Source organism: Camelus ferus, chromosome 26, assembly GCF_009834535.1.
Source record: "Camelus ferus isolate YT-003-E chromosome 26, BCGSAC_Cfer_1.0, whole genome shotgun sequence".
Taxonomy (NCBI): domain Eukaryota; kingdom Metazoa; phylum Chordata; class Mammalia; order Artiodactyla; family Camelidae; genus Camelus; species Camelus ferus.
The window spans coordinates 10,850,339-10,865,543 of NC_045721.1; the positions used below are offsets into that span (position 1 = coordinate 10,850,339).

At 39.9% G+C, this 15,205-nt stretch overlaps 1 long non-coding RNA gene across 1 annotated transcript in view; it reads left to right on the plus strand.

The window, feature by feature from the left end:
* Positions 1-11,787, plus strand: part of LOC116660021 — a 34,192-nt gene extending 22,405 nt beyond the window's left edge. Inside the window, exons 3-4 of the long non-coding RNA XR_004315374.1 lie at positions 2,464-2,578; positions 11,336-11,787. This is a non-coding gene — a long non-coding RNA (uncharacterized LOC116660021). The remainder of the gene's footprint in view (positions 1-2,463; positions 2,579-11,335) is intronic.
* Positions 11,788-15,205: the final 3,418 nt, after the last annotated feature.

Genomic DNA, 15,205 nt, shown 5'->3' on the forward strand with positions numbered 1-15,205 from the left:
TTAAGCGGCTCTTCTCTGTGCCTCACAGCATCACGTGTATAACTTTATCATAGCACTTCCCATATTTTATTACAATTAAAATGCATTTTGCCTCCTTCATGAGGTTGTAAGTGCTTTGAGAAAGGAAATTTTGACTTAACTTTTTTTAATTTTCAGTGGTCAATACAAACGAAGGTAGAAAAGATGGGAAGCAGGATTACTAGGTTAAAAAAAGTTGGTGTGATACTGATTTAACACATCTAGTCTGATGGAGCAAGTGGCAGGGAGGCTTCCTTGGGTGGGACAGTAAAATAGTATGAGAAAGAAAGGTTGGGGCAAAAAGAAAAGATCTTGCTGGTGGTCATATTTGGCATTTCCTCAACATTGGTTTGTTTATTAAAGTGGATCTGACATGGGGTTGGCCTTTGCTATTAACACAGAAGACTGCTTGTTCTAAATAGACAATTATCTGGAAAGGACTAAATCAAACCACTCCATTATTCCATTGACCCTTGTCATTTGCCTCCAAGGTCTTTTGATCCCTGTGAAAGTGATATGAACAATGAATATGGATACTTTGATCTGGTTATAGAGAACTATAACCCCCGTGAAAGTAAGGGTAAGATGCTCCTATCCAAGTTTATATCTTTTTTCATCTTGTGATATTAGTTAAACTATTTGGCTGCTAGGCTCCTTAGTGAGTAATTAAGAAGCACTAAGTAATTAACCAGGAGCAATATGGAGCCTGTAGTGGTTATCCTTAATCCCTAAATGGACAGCAAATTGCAGTGGGGGGAAAAAAGTTATTTTAGCAAATGGAGAAAATAAGGCGGAGCATCTAACCACAATCACTAGTTAAGCCATTAAACAAGCAAGATTGTGCTCCCTAGGCAGGGTGACATGAATGCCAGGAATGAACTGAATCAAATAAGCTTCAACCACACAACCCAAAAGCCACAGTGTAAACCAGGATCTGTATCAGAATGGGGTGCAAGGCAGGATCTCTATCAGTTAATCCTATTCTAGTAGTTACAGAAAAACACAAAGCAACATGTTTAATCAACAAAAGGGATTTATGGGGCTATGAAAAGGAAGATTCAGAGGTAAGGGAGTGAAGTAATCAGGGAAGGTTAATATTATAACCAATTTCAACATTTTAGTATTTTTCACAAAATATAAATTTATTTCTCCATGCAGTTCAACACAATGTGCCTGGTCAAGCAGCAGTCCTGGGACGCCGTCCTCCAGATTGCTACCCAGGCTCCCTCCATTGTGCTTCTCCATTCAGCCAGGAAATAGGGAAGGAGAAGGAATGATCACTTAGGAGGCAACAGGCTTGATAAGTGAGACATGGATATGGCCCACATTCCATTCGCTAGAACTCAGTCACATGGCCAGACCTAATTCCAAGGGAGGCTGGGCAATGTAGTGAACTGTGTGCCCAGGGGAAAAAGGAAACAGCGGTGAACATTTAACTAGTTTTTGCCAGCTGCAATGGGAGCTAAAAGTTTTCTGGCTTATTTCCAATGAGAAATAGAGCAGCCGAGTCCCCATAGTCTGAGCAAAACACTGAGATTCATTGTGACTAGATAGCTTGAGTCGCTGGCACATCCCTGAGTAGGTGAACTGATCAGGGCACTGCAACGGGTGGATGGCCTTGAGCTCACCAGAGCCCACCTCTTGAGCTGGGCATGGGGTCAGATTTCCCTGAAATGTCTGAACTGCGTGGGAAAGAGGTAAATATTAGAAAGACAGTGTAAGTACTATTAGGAAATGAGAATGAGTGGTGGTGAGTGAACTAGCGATGTCTACCCAGGGTCCTCACTCTAGAAAAACGGAATATCAAAAAAGGTGCCAGTATAGTTCAAGGATCTGGAGAAAACTATGGGAGAGACATGTGACCTGGTTACTGAAACTTGTCCTTGTCAGCCACTCAGGCATTAGGAATGAAGCAAGAGCCCTGTTCCTGTCAAACCTATGTAAAGCTGAGAAAGTAGCAAGGAACAGTAACTTATGTCCTTTATACTGAGCACCTGCCCTTGGGTGCCTTAGATTCACCTGGGCCTGGGGACATGACTGAACCCATGGAGAAGAGGGATCTCAGTTTAGATTAGATGGCTATAGAGGCTGGAAATAAGAGAAGTTGGTAGGCTTAATATTCCACTATCTTTCATGAATGATGTAGAGATTTATTTGAGGATATGAGCATATGCATTTTCTCCTTAAAAGCATCAAAACTCTATTCATTATTCTGGGATGATAGGTTTTGAACCTACTGTTTCTTCTGCTGGTACGTCTGCTGATTATTTCTAGAGAATGTCTCTAATCACGAATGAACAGATTATGCCTTTTGGCCTAGATAAATTAAATATATTCACCGTCCATTCTATCAATCTCATAAGAATCTAAAGAGAACTTTCTAAAGTCCCATACTCCTTGATCTTGTGAAATTTTTATTCATTTTTAATATTCTTTATTTTCCAGATTCACAGGAGCTAAATGAACTCAAGACTCTCTGATTGCCACTGTCTTTCCAGTTGCACGCTTGGGACTTTGCTGCCATCCGGGGAAAGAATGTTGAGGAAACTTTCCCTAAAAGGTTAGAAGTGCTTTGAAATCTCAAGCATATTCCTGAAACACCATCTTGTTTTGTGGCCAAACCTGTTCAGTGAGGTTTCCCACCGTCACTAGGAGCCCTGAGTGTTGATAGCCCATGGGAAGCGGGAGGGAGGAAAGATGGACAGAGGAGGGAGAGGCATTGGAGACAGAATACTGATGCTTTGTTCTCTGTCTCAACACTCCAGCCAAGGGGAGCTTCAGAGTTGAGGTCACCATCTTTTAACCCAGTCAGACCTGGAAACTACACAGCTCAGAACAAGGCACCAATTCAACAAACATTTTATTGAGGGCTTATCATATTCCAGGCTCTGTTGTTATGGAAAGCATCCCCCAGGGAGAGGATCAACATGTGGAAATAATTTAAATATCATTCAATACATGTATAAAGAATATTAGGAAAACCATAGAATTATTTTAAAAGATGAGCTGGAATCAGATTTATTGGCAGGAAAGGGTACCTAAGACATATAGTTGAGGGGAAAAAGTTTACAGACAGTATGTATAGTATGGTCCCTGTTTTGATTGTTTTTAAAATGTAAATAAATGATCAGGGCTGAATTTACAGTGGGGCTAAGGCTCAGAAGCACTCACTTGCAGAGATCTCGTTCAAGACCCTGAAGTTAATTTTGTAGTTTTCATAAAGAGGGTCTCCAAAACAGCGTAAGTGTGAGGTCAAAATCTAAAATCATTCCCTGATACTTATATACACGCCCAACATTATAACCAATGTTGGTTATCTTGGGCAGTTGGAGTAAAGAGACTATCTTTTCTATCATTCCAAAGAATTCCTGCTGCTATTCCCTTACAGCCGTCCCTTCTCTGACTCATAACCCCGGCATCCCTCCCTGTGTTTCTACACCTACTGCTGAGTGAGGTAACTCATGGGCTTTGTAAACAGAAATCCATTATTCCAACAGTAGATATTATCACTACCCTCTGTCCCAGCCATCCCATAGGACACCCTCTCTCAGCATCTTCCTCCAAGTTCTGCTTTTCCCTGTTTTCCCACTGACCAGTATATAACCTTCCATTTCATTCCCTTTATCTCATGTTGTCTCTGTTTCTCTCCCACCCTGCTCATTTTCTGACAAAAAGTAAAGACCAAAAGTTACATATATGTATTTCTAGGACAGAGACTGTTTCTTACTAGTGGTAATTCTCTAGCACAGTAAATGTGCCTAAAATCTACTTCAAACTTAAGACAAATAAAAATAGTTAGTAGAAATCCATAAAACCAACGGCAATACTTTTTACTTTAACTAGATTGTGGTGCTTTTTTGCATATGTTTTCCTTCAGAGGTAATGTTTGGTGCCCAGAGAAGCTTAGGGCTATTTATTACTGTCTAAAATCAGCTTTTTGGATCAGCTACACTTCTTTAAGCATCTTAACATTTATTTTGCATTATAAATCAAAACTCTACATTCAGCCACCAGTTCAGTGCAACTAGTAGATTGTACACTATTTGATCATCATGGAATCAGTGCAGTGATTATCTGTGATTAAACCTCATTTTTGTGAATTGAATATGAAAGAAGCATAATTTAACTATACCTTGTATTAGTTCAAATTAAGTTCAGTTGCATATAACAGTTGGCCACTTTCTTTTTCAAGGGGATTCTGCAAATACTAGGCAGTTTGGGGTTGGTGTGGTCAGGTGTCCCAAATTCTTTAAGAACTCAATCTCCAGCTGGCTGTCAACTCTACAATCTCTACAGCAGAATTTGAATGCATGTCTGTTTCAAAATCCATGGTCTTTCCACTACAGAATTCTGCCTGGGATGGGAGTCAGCACGGGAGGTGTTATATAAATATAAATTCATTTTCATCCAAACCTCACCAGCTGGGAGGTTCTGGATGAAGTCACATTTATATATTCAAATCTCACTAACTCAAAGTCCCTATCACTCATTTAAGAATTCTGATCTTCACCCAGTCAATCAGTCTGCACTGCTACCTGCACTGGCCTCTTCCACCTGGGAAAACTCACCCCTCACTGACCTTGACTGCGTCATGCAAATCCCACATTCCCCTGCTCCCCGGATCCCACCACCATCACAATTCTTCCAGTCCTGACAGTTTGGCAGCCTCTTTCACTGTCAGAAGCTGGCTCCCCGCTTTCCTATATTACACTCTGTTGGTTTGGGGCCAGTAAGTGAGGAAATTCGGTGACATAACAGGGTTGATTGGTAACGTGTTTGATTCACTTGAATATTTATCAAGGGCTCTGTGAGAGGGAGAGGTGAGCAAGAGCTCTGAACCTGGCTCTTACACAGCTTCAGGTGTTGGTTCAGCGAGAGGAGGCAGACAGTAAGCACAGTAATTGCTCATTGTGGTGGATGCTATTAAAATAAACAGAGCACCGTGTTAGGAAATAATGACAGGCGATGGGAGGGTGTCACAGCTTCTGAGAAGACAGCTATTTCTTTTCACAAAGACAACTTTTTTTTTTCAACTCCTTGGAGCAATCGTTCATATCAGGGTACCTGGGCAAATATAAAATGGAGCAGCAGTTACGATTCCTTACCTGGAACACCATTCCCCTCTAAATCCCACACACAGCGCAGAATCCTACCAGCCTCCTTCGTCCCTCCAGATCAGTGGTTCTGAAACTTGGCTAAGTGATCACAATTGCTGTGAGATATTTCAAAAATACAGATGCCTGGGTCCTGCCTCTAGAGACTAGATTTGGTTTGGGATGGATCTCAGTCATAATTTCCCAGGTGATTCTAGTATGTAGGCAGGAGGGCAAATCACTGGTTTAGAGCAGTGGTTCTCAAACTTGAGCATGCATCAGAATTGCCTGGAGAGATTAGTCATTGCTCTGCTGGCTGGTTTCCATTGCCTTGCCCAAGGTCATGGCCTGGGTGCCTCAGGAAACTCACAGTGGCTCCTGATTTTATAATCTATGGTTCTTATACTTAGGGCTGTGCTTCTCAACCTTTAATGGGCATATGAATCAGCTGGGGACCTTGTTAAAGTGTAGTTCTCAGTGGTTGCCAGCGGCTGGGTGAGGGGAGAAGGAAATGGGGAGTTGTTTTAATGGGTACAGTGTTTCAGTTTTGCAAGATGAAAAGAGTTCTGGAGATTAGTTGCACAATAATGTGAATATAGTTAACACTACTGAACTGTAAACCTAAAAATAGTTAAGATGGTAAATTCTGTGTTATGCATATTTTAGCACAATTATTTAAAAGTGCAGATTCGGTAGGTCTGGGGCAGGGCCTGAGCTTCTGCATTTCTTATAAGCTCCCAAGGGATGCCGATGGGACCACAGTTGCAAGAGTGCAGTGGCCTTCCCTAGTTTAGTGGGCTAGGAGTGGAAAAGACCTTCAGCTGGAAGAGGGACTAGCCCCCAGAATCTAGGGTCTTTGGCAGGCTGTGGGCTGATGATTTTCTGGAGCTCCCAGAATAGTGTGTCCCCCAGCTGAGGACTCCACAGTGTGCCGTACCTGACCAGATATCCACCAGGCCTCCTGTCCTATCACCAAACTACCCCCACCCCAGAGCAAGACCCAGTAATCAACCAATCCAAACCTACTACTGGCAAGTCTAGAGCCCCAAAGTCATGCAAAGCTGTAATAGTTACTACTGACGTGCACCCCTCTATTCCAGGACCTTAGCCCCATCATCTCATTTAATCCTCTCAAAAACCTGTGATGTATTTACTGTTATTATCACCATTTTATGGGTGAGAAAATAGAGCCTCTGCCAAGTTGGGTAGTTTACCCCAAATCGTAGAGCCAGCAAGTGACAGAGCCCGGATTTGAAACTAGCAAAGATGCCCAGGCTTTTTACACTGTGGACACTGGCTTTCCATGGGCCAGGAATTTGGGCCGAGGGTGGACTGCAGCTCAGGAGTGCTAATTAGCATTAGAGCTGTAACCTGTGTGCCTGGAAAGAGCCCTCCATTCAAAGTTTGCTTCTCTACGTGGTGATCATCTTGTACAAAAATACTGAATCACTCTGTTGTACACCTGAAACTAATATTGTTAAGTCAATTATACTTAAATAAACAAAAACCAAAGTAAAACTAATATTGTAAGTTGATCATACTTCAGTAAACATACAAACAAAAAATGAAGCATGCTCACTGTCCCCAGCCCATGGCTCTCCACAGCAGAATTTCTATTTAGAGTAATTCTCACTAAGGGGTAAATAGACTTAGTTTTCCTAGCAAGTAATTAAATTTTGAAGAGAGTAACTTGTTAACCTAAATGGGTCCATGGTTTGTAGAAGTGTAGGAAACTCATGGGGGAGTGTGTTGGGGGTTGAGTGTGGAGGGACTTTCCTCTTAAATGAGATCTTTGAGACTGAAAGGGGCCCTAGGTCATCTGGTCCCACTTTTCTTTGCTTAAAGATGAGTTTCCATAAAGCAAATAGAAGTTCAAACATGATCTAGTATAAATTTTCCCATGTCAATTTACACACTTTTTTTCATGTAAGCACCTCTCCTTACCGTGTTCTAAACAGGAATTGCAGATGAAATGATTAGAACACAGGTCTAAATATGGAGTGAGCATTTGTTGAGCACCTGTTTGCCAGATTCTGTGCTGAAAATATAAAAAGTAAAATGCATGGTTCCAGGAAACTCACGGTGTCTTGTGTATATGCAATTGTCTTGGGTGCTGAGGCAGCTCAAAGAATTCCGGAAGCAATACAATACCTGGAAGAGATATTTTAGCTGAGTCTTGAAGGATGGCAGTTTTAAGAGTTCATTAGGCCAACAAGCAGGGGCAAGAACCTCTGGGCAGAGAGTTGGGGAAGGCACCTGAAAGCCCACAGCAGATCATTCTCCATGGACCTGAGGGGCGTGTGAAGAAGCAACAGGATGTAGCATTAGATCAGCCGGCAAGGCCAGAGAGATTTTAGGGAGAAGTGAAAATGTGACCATAAGAGGCACTAGCAGAGGTGCGCAGACTGGGCAAGCCGGAGGCCACATGGATGGCTAAACAGCACTATGGGCCTAGGTCTGCAAGGGCCACAGAGGAACGAGGCTGCAGGCAGGGAAGGCGGACTCAGGGGACACTGGGACTGACTTTCTCTCCATTCTCATAATAGTGCTTTGTAGGACCTGAGCTCTAATCTGGGATCTTAGGTTTAACAGCGATGCCAGATAAATACCAAATACAAATACGCAGCTGCCGGGATGTGAATGTGAGAGAAATAATAATCTTAACAAGTAGTAGAAGTATTATAGTTTATTTTTTAAAATATTAATGCACCTGAAGTGAGGTTGGAGTAAGTTAAGGGCTTTCCCCCCCACCCTAGAGAATTCTACAGGCTATTTCTGTAAGAGCTGATAACGACAATCAGGCAGATGTTAACTCAGCACTTAGTACGTGCCGCACCTGGCCGGCACCTGCCCACCTCTTTACAGGCATTAACGCTCTGTACTGCTCCTTCCAGCTTATTTTCAGCCAGACATGCGTCTGGGCAGCATTGGACGAACTTTGCAGGCTTCCTGGCAATCTTGATGCAATATGAGGTCAGGGTGGCCTGATTCCTGTTTGCCCAAACACAGGAGGGCACAGTGTTTTTTTCCAACCTGTTTTTCAACTACTGATACTTAGAGAAGAAGAAAGTTCTCCCACCCAGTGCTCCACCAGCACGCACGCGCACACACCCACACACACACACACACAACTGCAATGAACAGCAATAACACAACATTAAGAAAGACTTTTCTATGTTATTTGCCTCTCTAAATGGTCTTTGCTCTATATAGAATCACAGAGTATTTGTTAGATTCAACTTCGTAGCTGAAGAAACTGAAGCCCAAATAAGTAACTAACTTGGATCTGGACATACAGCTAGTTAGTTAGTGGCAAAGCTGAAACCATACACAGTTAACTCTTAGCCAGCACTTCCACTATACCTCCTCCTAACTCCTTCTCAAGCCATTTAAAAAAGAAATATCTGGAGAAACAAAATGAGTCATGTAGAGCTAATCATTCAATAATCACACTGGTCCCTTGATTAACGATATTAAGTAAAATTCCCCTGAAACACCTTATAGGGAGAGTTCCTACTGAACCGTATTTGTTTGATCAGATATTTCTTCTTTGATTCCTACAGCCATCCCTAAAGAAATGGCCCAGAGGAAAGCAAAATTTCAATCAAAGAAGGGAATCTTTTAGGCAGAGAGAATTCCTGCCAATCTGATCATTTAAACCTCCAAAAATAGTATCAGATAATTTATGTTAAGAGCATATACAGTTCAGGAGCCTAAGAATCTGCATGTACTTTATAAATATTAAGATGATATTTTCAGAAAACTGGAACCACATCATGAGGGATATATTTTCATATTTTATATACATGCAGCTCAAAATTTATGTCCTCAACTTTAACCTAAAATCTGTGTAGCAAACTATCCTTTTACCAAAATTACTTTTCTTTGAATCTAATCCAGCTGAAAAGAAGGAGCCTGAAGCCTTGGATGGGAAGAAATTTATCCTCTGAAAACCAGGTCTTTTGTAAGTAGAGGATGCTAAAACTGGAAAAGAAGGTTACCAGGTCAGGGTCTTTGCCTTTCATTCTCTATCTTGTCACATTTCAAAAAGAGGATTTTTAGCCATTGGGAGACTTGTTCCAAGATCAGAGAAAGTTTTTATTTGCCTTTTGGAAATTGTAATGATATGGTTTTATATATGCTGATTTGCTGCCATCACCAGGATTAGATCTATTTTTTTTTAACTTATCTGAATTGTGGTGCATCATAATTAGGTTTTGGATTTTTTTGGAGTGAGGGTTTGTGCTGAGAAGATGTACATCATCTAAAGAAGAATGTCCTGGCTATTATTTGGACCCAGCTATTCTACCTCCAGGAATTTGTTCTAAGGAAATATTTCAGAATGGAAAAATGCTAATCATTCAGAGATGTTTATAATCAGCTTTATTTATGGTAGCAAAAAGCAGGAATGAACAACAGCCAATGGTTAAAGAAATGATGATAGCAATTGAGTTCAAATAACTTGTAACCATTGAAAATGACACATAGAAAAGCATATAAGCAGTCACATGTGAGTATTATACCTCAAAATATTACACTTTAGAGTTTACAAATTGTGTTTATATTACGTTATCTCACTTGGGCTTCAGAATAACCCTGTGAAATAGAAGCAGTTCTCTTCATTTGCTGACAGAAAAACAGACTAGTGGAGCTGACGTGGTATGTCTGAGATGACTCATGAAATATTCAACACATTGGCCACAAGGATTTAAAAACCATAGGCATATAGATCAAAATTAGAAAGACCAGATAAAAAGTTGCAAATAGTTGCTCTGTTAAAACAAAGTGTTTTTCTCTATGGGTGGGTGTTTGTGTGTGTGTGTGTGTGTGTGTGTGTGTGTGTGTGTGTGTGTGTTTGTAAAACTCCTTTAAACATTGAGTACTTTTAAGATTATTTGTCCTAATCATTGATGCTAAGTTCCTCCTTATTAGACATCAAAATCTTGAGATGACCTATGACACAAGTTCTCTTTGCTTTTCACAGGCACACACTAAATCATATTTTTGGCCTGCATACCCAGACAGGCAGGAAAATTCTCCGGGATGGGCAAACAAGGGGCTTTTACATCTGGTCTGCCTATGTCCCCAACTCAACACTGCCGTGGCCACAACGGAGCCCATTCCCACTTAATCTTGCTTGAGACACTCACTCATATACCCATGAAAGTAATTCCTCTCTGAAAATCAAGTCCTCAAATCCTTCAGGGTTGAAAGTTTCCAGAGCTTCTTTCTGGAGAGGTGCCCTATAGTAGCCAGAGTGACTGAGTGGATGCAGTGTTATCAAGCTTTCAGCTTGTGCTCCTGTTTTAATACAACAAATCTCTCATCCCTAATACCCCATTCCCTCTGATGCTCTTTGTTCTCTTTGAGTCTCAATGTCTTTTCTAGGACATAAGCACTCTCCACTGGGAATGTCCCTTCAAATGCAAACATCTCCAAAGCCAGAACAAGCAGCATGTAAGACAAGATCAGGATTCTCCTTGTCAACACAGAAACGGACGTTCACTCCTATGGAGAGCATCCTTCCTCTGGTACAGCAGCAGGAACAATTTCTGCTGAAAAGTTATCTTTAAAGGATGACTGCCTGGCTGTGATTTGTTTGTAAACACAAATATGACAAGAGGAACTGAAATCCGCAAATAGTTAGTTTTCAGTTATAAGTGGGCATCCAGGCATACAGTGTGGACACTCTGTGTGTGTGTGTGTGTGTGTGTGTGTGTGTGTGTGTGTGTGTGTGTGTGTGTGTGTGTGTGTTTAAATTCTCAAGTCTTTTGGACTGAGAATACTTTCAAAGATCCCAGTTTGAAGAACATTGCTCTAACCCCTTATCCCTTTGGCTGCAGCCCTCTCTCTCTCCTCCCTTTCAGAATCAAACTTTCTGAAAGAATTGTCTGCACACATAATCAGTTCTTCCTCTGAAGCATTCTGGCTTCAACGCCTGCCACTCCACTGACACTGTCCTTCCAGAAACTCCTTTGGAGAAATCGATAGGTACAGCCCTTACACTTTCACATACACTGTCCTTGGGTCATCCTCCATCGCTGACAAGTGTGAATTGGTGACAAATGCCCCAATCCCCACTCTTCACATGGGACAGCTCTGAGGTGTATATCCTTTGCTGTTTCTAAGATTCCTCTCTCTTCCTCCAAGAAATTAAACTGCAGTTGCCCATAGGATGACTTGCTTGACAATATACCCTCTTGTTTATTTTCTTCTCTTCCCAGCTTCACTTCCTCGTTTTCCTACCACTGTTTCTGTTTCTTGGGATAACCTTCCAAATAAACGGCTTGCATTCAAGTCCTTGATTCAAGATCTGCTTTTGGACAGACCCCAAATAAAACACCGTATTTCTTCTGGTAAGTAGCTGCTTCTTTGGGATGCCAGAGATGTGGGCCTACCAGCCCTCTCATTGGCTAAATTCAGGCAAAAAGCAGGAAACCTGGGGGCCTCTAAGAGGATGGAGCAGCACAGGGGAGGTTGAGGAGATGTTCCTGGAGGAAATGGGGTGCAGTAAATAGAATATATTCAGCACAGCACTGAAGAGGCAGACAGGCTAGCCTTCCATGCTGCTTTGAGAGGATTGTGTGGGGTCCTAGGATTTATTAAGCCTATGTGTATTTCCCGATTTTCCTGTAATTGATACATTTTACTTTTGCAATAGGGATAAACATTAAAGACAATGTATATGAAAAGATAAAAATCATGCTTTTAAATGAAATTAGTCTTCTTTACAAAAATTATACATCATAAGCTTGTGACTTGAAAGAGTCTAAAAGTCTAATCTGGTCTTCATTTGGGGTCCATCGTGATTAACCCACAACACTATAATTAAGATGGCAGTATCTATGTAATGGTTATCTCAGTGGTTCAGTGTAGGGCCCAGATGAGAAAACAAGCAAATCTAATAGTATTGTAATTACATTGCTGAAGAGGATCAATTATAAAAGCCGTGTACAGGTTATGAATGTTCAGCTTACGGGAAGCAATGGCAAAATAATTTCACTTTTACATATATTTTGTTTCATTCTTCAGGGTAGACAAATTTAAATGTCTGGCCATTGAAGGAAAAAGGCCAAAGAGAAACAACACAGTGGATATTTGTTGGAATAGATACTGTTAGCCCATTTTCCCCTCAAAAGAGTCAGGTTTCTTTCACTTTCAAAAATTTTAGTTCAACTGATTATCAGAATTCCTAGCAAGAATCAGGCAGGATTTTGCTCTTTTGATAACATGGTTTATTCCTCTTTTCATTACATTTTCCCCACAAAAAAGTTTTCTCTACCTGTAATTATTCCCCATTAGGACACTGGAGCACAAGGCAAAATCAGAGTATATTGTTAATGTTTGGTCTGGACTAAATAGATGCTTTTGGCTTTTTTGTGTGTGGTAAAATATATATAACTGAAATTTACCATTTTAAATCTAGCTGTATGGTTGACTAGTATTAACTACATTTACAATGTTGTGCAACCATCACTGCTGTCGATCTCCAGAACATTTTCATCTTCTCTGAAAATCTGTATCCATCAGACAATAACTCCCCATTCCCTGCCCCCACTCCCACCCTAGCCCCTGGAAACCATCATTCTACTTTCTGTCTCTATATATTTGATGACTCTAGGTAGCTCCTATTAGCAAACTCATACAATATTTATCTTTTTGTGTCTGGCTTATTTCACTTAGCATCATGTCTTCAAAGTTCATCCATATTGGAGCACGTGTCAGAATTTCATTCCTTTTTAGGGCTGAATACTAGTCTGTCATATATGCAACATTTTGTTTATCCATTCACCTGTTGATGGACATGGGTTTTCCACCTTTTGGTTATTTTGAATAATGCTGCTGTGAACACTGTTGTGTACAAATATCTGTTTGTGTGTACAAATAGCTGAGTGCCTGCAAATTTGATTTTAATAGATTTCTAATGCATACAGTATGTGGGATGTGTATTTAAACCTTATCAAGAGGCTTTCCTTTTGAGAGGTTAGAGTTCCAAAGACTTTACAAAGAAATCATACAGATAAAATATTTTATAATTTTGAGATATAGATAGAAAATAACTGTAAACAAGGAGAGAGGCTTAACACAAACGAATAGAAGTGCAGCTTAAAGATAGGATGTAAATATCAAATACCACAACTACTGTAATACATCCTGCATTTCTCCTCTTACAGATATTTGTCTCAGTTTCCTGCAACTGAACATAGACAGATGAAAACTTGGGGAGGCTGTTGGGTTAGAGTATTCTTAGACTGATATTTAACTTTAGTGAGAATTATTTAATGCTGATTTACATTCTTCAAACTTATTCTGTGGGTTTCAAAAAACTTAATTTTCTTACTTAAAAGTGGACTTTGTGTTTCAAAAAATCTATTTATGAATTCACATAGCTACTATCCCTGGCATCTAGGAACTTTGAGAGAGACTTTTTTTTAGCTTCAAATACTGTCAGGTTTTTTTCCCACAACCTGAGTGGTTTGCTATAAACACCAAGCATATTTTCCCTGTCAGAGAGTAAGATAAAACAAATAAAGCAGATGGTCCGTTGTACATCAGCCCACATGACCCCAAAAGGTGATTCTTATTTTGAAAGCATGCAGAGGAGATGTTTAGTGGAGCAAGTCTAGCTCAAGCAAGCTTTTTAACTGTAAGCCCCTGGCACTAGTCCTTGTAGCTACAAACTCCAACTGTTGCTAGGTAACCATTTTGAAATGGACACCTAGCAACTATTAACTGCCATCCTCCTTTTATGCTCTATTATTCTATGAACAGACTTGTAATTCCTAAATCCAGTGTAGCATCAAAAGTCCAGGGGGTGAGCGAGGTGGGGAGAGAGAGAGAGAGGGAGATTTTAGACTATTAGTGCCTATTATGGAAATATTTAAAAGAAAAATGACACACCAGTCATGAATGACTATTTTCTTAATATTTTTACTGTTTTACATGACAAAGTTATCACCTTCCAAACCAGCATGTTAGTGTTTTTATTTTGTGTTGCTTTGCATTTTTATTTATTTTTGCCTTTTATTTTACTATTTTTAAAAGTCTTTTTCTTTTTCAGTTTTATTGAGGTATAATTGACAAAAATTGTATATTTAAGGTGTACAATGTGGTGGTTTCATATAAATAAACTGTGAAATGATCACCACCATCAAGTTAATTAGCATTTATTACCTCATATAGTTAGTGTTGTTTTTTTTTAATTTCTTCCTTCCTACCTCCCACCTCCCCTCTGGCAACCACCTATTTGCTCCCTGTATCTGTCTGTTTCTGTTTAGTTGTGTTTGTTCATCTGTTTTGTTTTTTAGATTACACTTATAAGTAAAATCATATGGTATTTGTCTTTCTCTGTCTGACTTATTTCACTTAGCATAATACCCTCTAGGTCCATCCACATTGTCACAAATGGCAAGATTTCATTCTTTTTTATGGCTGAGTAATGTTCCATTACATACATACACCACATCTTTATCTATTCATCTATCATTTATGTTGCTTCCATATCTTGGCTATTGTAAAGATGCTGCAATGAACATAGGCATGTATATATCTTTTCAAATTACTCTTCGTTTTCCTTGGAAAAATTCCCAGAAATGGAATTGCTGGATCATATGGTAGTTCTATTTTTAATTTTCTGAGGATTCTCCATACTGTTTTCTATAGTGGCTGCACCAAATTTACATTCCAACCATGTTGCTTTCAGTTTTAAAGGTTATACTTCTTAACATTTCTCTGCAAATCTAGTAATTGTGTAATTTTGATATAAAGGAAACAAAAGCTAAATTTATACTCATTTTAAAAACTCTTTTGTGAAGATGATGAGTTCATGCAAATTATGTTACTGATCAATTATTATTCCATTCAGGGTCATAACTTTTTATACCCCCTTTCATTGGCTAGAATTGGGTGCTTAAGAAGACCTCAGAGGGTCTTAGAAGGAGAGTTATATATTGAAAAGTTATGTACCCTCACTTTGTGAGGGATTCCGGAATTGGTGGAAGGGTAAAAGGCAGGAAGGAAAAGATACAAGTGAAATCTATACTAGTTGTGATTAGATTCCTTTGTGACAGGAAATTAAAAATAAGAGTGAGTTA